Source organism: Mus musculus, chromosome 13 (assembly GCF_000001635.26).
Source record: "Mus musculus strain C57BL/6J chromosome 13, GRCm38.p6 C57BL/6J".
Classification (NCBI taxonomy): domain Eukaryota; kingdom Metazoa; phylum Chordata; class Mammalia; order Rodentia; family Muridae; genus Mus; species Mus musculus.
In genome coordinates, this window is record NC_000079.6 from 59,748,096 (window position 1) to 59,754,700 (window position 6,605).

Here is a 6,605-nt window from a genome sequence, read left to right on the forward strand (position 1 = left end):
CATGATCCCCTCATGGGCCTGATCAACAATACACACTTAGGGTAAGTCCCCAAGTCCTTGGTGACAGAGTGGGACTCAGGATTGTCAAAGCCAGGGAAGAACCTGGGCTGAGCTCTGTCACTGATTATTTCTAAAATACACTTGCTGTCACTGCCTGGTAATGTCCCCCACAGCCCCCAAACTGAAGAGTGTGTCACATGTTCTCCAAGTAGCATTTCCTCTCAGGGTTAAAAGAACCCAAGACTGAATGGCCCACGCCCCACTTCACCCCCTCATCCCTGCTCTTGATGCTCCCTTCTGTCTGCTGTGCTCCAGCCTGTCTGCATGCTTCTCATGCCTCTTACTAGCTCTCCCGGGAGGGGATAGACTCCAAGTGAGGCAGAACCCCACCAGTTAAGCACACATGTCTTGTCCAGAGGACAAGTTCCACTCCTTTGGCTTGCAACCTTGGCCAAGGCTTCATGTAGAACCTAGGAGAGCGATATGGAAACTTGGAGGTCACAGGCTTGGGGAGAAGGGGCTCACAGCTAGGTTGAAGAATTGTGTTTCACAGAGATCAAAGCTTCAAGCCTGAATTAAAAAGTGCAACCCCTCAACAGCTGCAAACCACCCTGAGCACCCCAAGGGGCTGTGGGTGAGCGCTGCCTGAACACCATTGCCTAGCTAGGCTGCCCTGCCCATGTCTTGAGCTTTCTGCTAGGAACTCCCAGTCCTTTGGCATAGATGACCAAACAAAAACTGTTGCCCTTTTAAATGGCATCACTGGCCAGATATATTCACGTACAGACTTGTGCCAAGGGTTCAAACCCACATGAAGTTTCAGTAAAAGTTCTTTTCCAGCCGGGCGTGGTGGTGCACGCCTTTAGTCCCAGCACTTGGGAGGCAGAGGCAGGTGAATTTCTAAGTTCGAGGCCAGCCTGGTCTACAGAGTGAGTTCCAAGACAGCCAGGGCTATACAGGGAAACCCTGTCTCGAAAAAAACAAAACAAAACAAAACAAAACAAAACAAAAACAAAAACCAAAAAAACAAAAATCAAAAAAAATTTCTTTTCCCCAATTGTAATTTCTTTGTTTTCAGTAACCTCCCAGAAGTTCCTCCAGGGCTAGAAGGAATAAGAAATTAAGGACCCAGTTCTGGTCTTGTGGATCCTCAAAAAAGGAAACTTTATTAAGATGTAATTGGATACTTTGTGGATACATTGTGCATTGCCAACTATAACCTCCATTAACATTAATTGATAGACCATTCTAATACTTAACCCTTTCTCCACTGACTGTAGCTATTTCTAACATAATTGCTACTCAACTCTAGAGCACCCCACCAGAGCCCCTGACCTCCAAATGTCTTCCAATACTCTGTCAAATGGGCTCTCTCAGCAACCCAGTGAACAAGACGGGCAGGCATTGGAGCATTTTCTCAATGAATGAACATAAGCTCAGAGAGGTTAAGTCTCTAGGTGGCACCTAGAGATCTCACAAATTCTTATGTTCCCAATCATTTGAAAAGTGTTAAATGTGACTTCTTAACAACTAGGTTCTAAGGGTTTTTTAAAAAATAATTTATTTCATGTGCATTGGTGGTTTTTTGTGCATGTATGTCTGTGTGAGGGTGTCAGACAGTTGTGAACTGCCGTGTGGGGGGGAATTGAATTTGGGTCCTTCGGAAGAGCTGTTCACTGCTATTATCTCTTCATCCCCAGGTCCTTGTCTTAAAATGAAAGCAGTTTCACAGCTGGTAATGATTGTGCAGCCGGATCCCCATGCGGGACTCCTAAATCGGGAGCAGGGGCTGTCTCCGACTACACTGCCTGCCTTTGGGTCCCTTCCCCTAACTGGGCTGCCTGGTCTGGCCTCAGTAGAAGTAATGCCTAGTCTTACTTCGACTTAATATGCCAAGGCTGGCTGATATCCATGGGAGACCTCCCCTTTTCTGAGGAGAAGGGAAGAAGGGAAGGGGAGAGGGGGAAATGGAAGGTGAAGCTGCGATCCAGATGTAAATGAGTTACTTAATAAAAAAGAAAGAAGAGAGGCTGCATTTTTAGAGAGATTTTGGACTTTTACAGACTTCGGATTTTTTTTAAGGAGATTGAACTTCTAAAGTGATTAAAAGGCTGTAGGATTTTTAAGACTGTAACGTGTTTTATAATATGATATTGATATTAATGAGAGCAAATGAGAAAGAAAAAGGTTAGTTGAAAGGTGATGTGTTGTATGTCAGTCTGACATAAAATTGTCAACTTGACACAAACCAGAGCTGCCCTGAGAGGTGGAAACCTCCGTTGATAAAATGCCTACATCAGGTCGGGCTGCAGGCAAGCCGGTGAAGCACTTTCTTGATCAGTGGTTGGTGCGGCTGGGGCAGGGGCCATCCCTGAGGGTGGTTCTGTCTCTGGACAGGTGTCCTGGGCTGTACAAAAAGGGAACAGGCTATTGCGCCATGGACGCCTCAAGTCTTCAGGCTATCACGCCGTGGACACACTCCTCAGGTCTTCATCTTCCCGTCTTGAGCCCCAGCTGGTTTTGGTTAGGAGACGCTGCTAACTGGGACACTGAGAACAGAGGGATCAAGTTTTCCAGAAGCCCTCATCGACGCCACCTTTTCTGCCATGTCTTTTTTTTTTTTTCATTTTTGCCAAAAAACATAGCTGTGGTTGTATGGATTTGTGTCTGGGTTGCCAGTTATTTCCCACTGATCTATGTAACCTCTCCTGACTGTGCTCTGATAATTTTATGATGATGGCTCTGTAGTGTAAGTTGAAATCAGGTTTGGTGCTACGTCAGTATTCCTTCCTCAGGATTTCTATGTTATTTGGGACTTTGCTTGTCAATATTAATTTTAAGAGTGTTTTTCTATCTCATGAATGACAGTCCTGGAGTTTTGACTGGGAGTGTGTGGTGGTTTAAATAGGTTTGGCCCTCACAGACTCCTGTTTGAATGCTTGGCCACAGCGAGTGGCACTATTTGAAGGTGTGGCCTTGCGAGAGGAAGTGTGGGGGTGGGCTTTGAGGTCTCTATGCTCATGCCCCGCCCAGTGTGGATGCTAGTCCCCTCCTGACTGCTTTCAGAAAACAGTCTCTTCCTGCTGCCTTTGGATGGAGATGTAGAACTCTCTGCTCCTCCAGCACCATGTTTGCCTGCACACTGCCATGCTTCCTGTCACGATGATAATGGACTGAAGCTCTGAAGCTGTAAGCCAGACCCAATTAAATGTGTGCCTTTATAAGAGTTGCCTCTGTCATGGTGTCTCTTCACAGCAATGAATCCCAAACTAAGACAGAGTGCATAGGATTTTTAGACTTTTTATAGGTTGGCCATTTTTGTGATATTGACTCTTCTTGCCCATAAGCATGAGAAGTCTTTCCATCTGGGATGGTTTGTATATGCTCGGCCCAGGGAGTGGCACTATTAGAAAGTGAGGCCATGTTGGAGTAGGTGTGGCCCTGTTGGAGTAGGCGTGTCACTGTGGGTATGGGCTTTAAGACCCTCATCTGGAAGCCAGTCTTCCACTAGCAGCTTTCAGATGGAGATGTAGAACTCTCAGCTCCTCCTGCACCATGCCTGCCTGGATGCTGTCATGCTCCCGCCTTGATGATGATGGACTGAACCTCTGATCCTGTAAGCCAGCCCTAATAAAATGTTGCCCTTTATAGGAGTTGCCTTGGTCATGGTGCCTCTTCACAGGAGTAAAACCCTAACTAACATCTTTTGTTGTCTTCTAGATTTCTCTTAATATTAACATTTTTATTGTAGAATTCTTTTTTTTTTCCAGTTAGGTTTATTCCAAGAAACATGTTTTGAGGTTATTATGAGAGAGATTGTTTTCTTGATTTCTTCTGCTGTGTTTTTTTTTTTTTTTTTTTTTAAAGATTTATTTATTACATGTAAGTACACTGTAGCTATCTTCTGACACACCAGAAGAGGGCGTCAGATCTCGTTACAGATGGTTGTGAGCCACCATGTGGTTGCTGGGATTTGAACTCTGGACCTTCAGAAGAGCAATCGGGTGCTCTTACCCACTGAGCCATCTCACCAGCCCCTGCTGTGTTTTTTTTGATAGGAGTGGAGAAAGCTGACCCTTGTTACATTCCCAAGCCAGCAGTCTGGAAACTCGATTTCAGTACTAACGACAGGAATGTCCCAGGATCATTCTGACCTCGTGAAGAACTTATTTCTGGGAAGTAGATTCTCGGAGTGTATGTGTATATGACTGTGTATGCATGCCTGTGCACGTGTGTGTATGTGCTTGCCCCATGAACTGTTTCAAAGATGTGCTGATAAAACCTTTTGCCTTCCATTAGAAAGCTCTATGCTCAAGGGCTAACTTTAGAGTTCAGAGAGTCCCTTAAAATACCAGTCGCATTTCTCTGAAAGCAAAATTTCCAACATAGTGCACGATCACACAGCTTTACCAAAGGCTGGAAGCAGGTTCTGAGATCAATCTTGACAGCCTCCCAAACACTTGAGAAATCACTACTTCAGTTCCACCAGTCGCGGATCTCACGGTTTTACAGCTTTGGATTGCTATGAACTTTGGGACAGGTGAGGTCAGGACAGTTTCTAAGTGTGCCCGTTCACAGCCTCACTGGCTCAGTTGGCAGAACACGATCCTTTCCTCTCCTGTGCTCATGATCAAGGATCTAAAACACAAGTGTCACCATCTGTGGTGGTTTGAATGAGATTGGCTCCTACTGGCTCATAGCTTGGCATGCTTAGTCCCTCCCCGGCTGTTTGGGAAGGATTAGGAGGTGTGGCCTTGTTGGAGGAGGTGTGTTACTGGGGGTGGGCTTTGCTGTGTCTCCCTCTCTCTGCCTATGAATTAGTATGTAGCTCTCAGCAGAATTCAGTGTGTTCTTCTGCACCGTGGGACTAAGTATCTGTGCTGTCAAGCAGAGACCAAGCCTCAAAAAGTCACAGGTAAGGGCTTAAGTGCTACGGGTTCAATTGTGCCAAGACACAGCCCAAGATGAGGTCTCTGAGATTCTGATGTTTGACAGAGTACTGCTGTCACAAACCTCCAAAAGTCATTAAAAAAAAAAGATTTATTTATTTTATGCATGAGTATACCACCATTGCTTGCTTCAGACATACCAGACGAGGGCACCAGACCCCATTATCAATGGTTGTGAGTCACCATGTGGTTACTGGGAATTTGAACTCAGGACTTCTGGAAGAGCAGTTGGTGCTCTTAACTGTTGTCTCTCCAATCCCACCAGGTGTTTTTTGTTTGTTTGTTTGTTTTTAAAACAGTAGAAATCTAGTCTGCACATGTCTGGAAAGTAAACAAATGGGATGAAGGTGTCATGAGCCCATGTTCACCTAAAGCCTGCCGGGAAGGTCTTTTTACATGCTTCTCGTAGCCTCTGCCAGCAAGCCCTGGCATTCTGGGCTATTGGCTAATAACCCCAACATGCCTGTGTAGGCACAGGGTTGCGACCCTGTTCCCTGTCTCTTCTCTTCTGAGAACACCAGTTAAGGGTTGATGATGCCATCAGTGTTCATCTCCAGACCACTATGCTCAGGGCTATGATTGTGCTGATTCTGGGCCAAGCCTGTCTCTGGCCCAGGTCACTGTTGCCCTGGGGTCTAAAAGGTGCTCACAGCTCAGCTTAGCCTCATAGACCTGTGTTTCCTGTTCAACCACACACAAGAACACGGCTAGAAAGGCTATTTTTGAGGTATTTCCTGCTGAATCAATCCTAGGAAGTTCTGGGTATCTTAGGGACCCCCCAACCTTGTGGATTTTCTTCCAGTCCCCTACCCCCCTTTCCTGTTTGAGGAAAAAAAGACATTCTTGTAGTGCAGCGAGGGGGCTGGGGGTCTTCCCAGAACAATGAAGCCTAGCAGGCTGGCCTTAAGAAACGCACTAAGGAGTATTGTTAACCACAGTGGCCCAGCCTGTTCAGGGCTTCCTGGTTGGGACAGTGAGTTTTAAACTAAGGGCATATGAAGCAAGACATTTGCCACCGTGTGAGGCTACAGGCACATTGATAGCCTAGTCCAAGTGTCACTTAAGGGTGCCACAAGTGACTTGCACAGGACAGCGGGGTTTTATGGCTATGTGAGAGCCTTCCTGGTTAGGGCTGAGGCTGGACATGATTGTTGTTAGGGATGCTGGCCGAGCCCTTCCGCCCGTGGAGCAAGGACATGGACACAGTCGTTAGGTTACTATCTTCAACATTTTAATATTGGCCGAGAGAAGAACCTCCAGCCCAAGGCCCCAGTAGGTATGGCTGTGTGCAAATGCAACAACTCACGCTGGACTCTCCCTCCAGGGCTGTCTTTTCCCAGCCCACTCACCGTGCACGCACAGGGTTGAAGCTTCCAGATGCTGTTTTCTTTCATCATATGTATTTTAAGGCAAGGTCTTGTTGCCCACCCCCGAGTTTGCTCTTTAATGATTGGCTATGCGTGTCGCTTGCCCCTTGTCTGTGTCCTGAGGACTCCCTTGCACAGCCCAATCTGTCACGCCTCCTTTCCTGAGCCTGTCTTCTCAGGGCTTAGTTTTCCTTTACATCTTTTCTCTCTGTGTAGTCCTGGAACTCACTCTGTAGACCTGGCTGGCCTCTTCAGAGATCCTCTACCAACTATTTTAGTTCATTTGTTT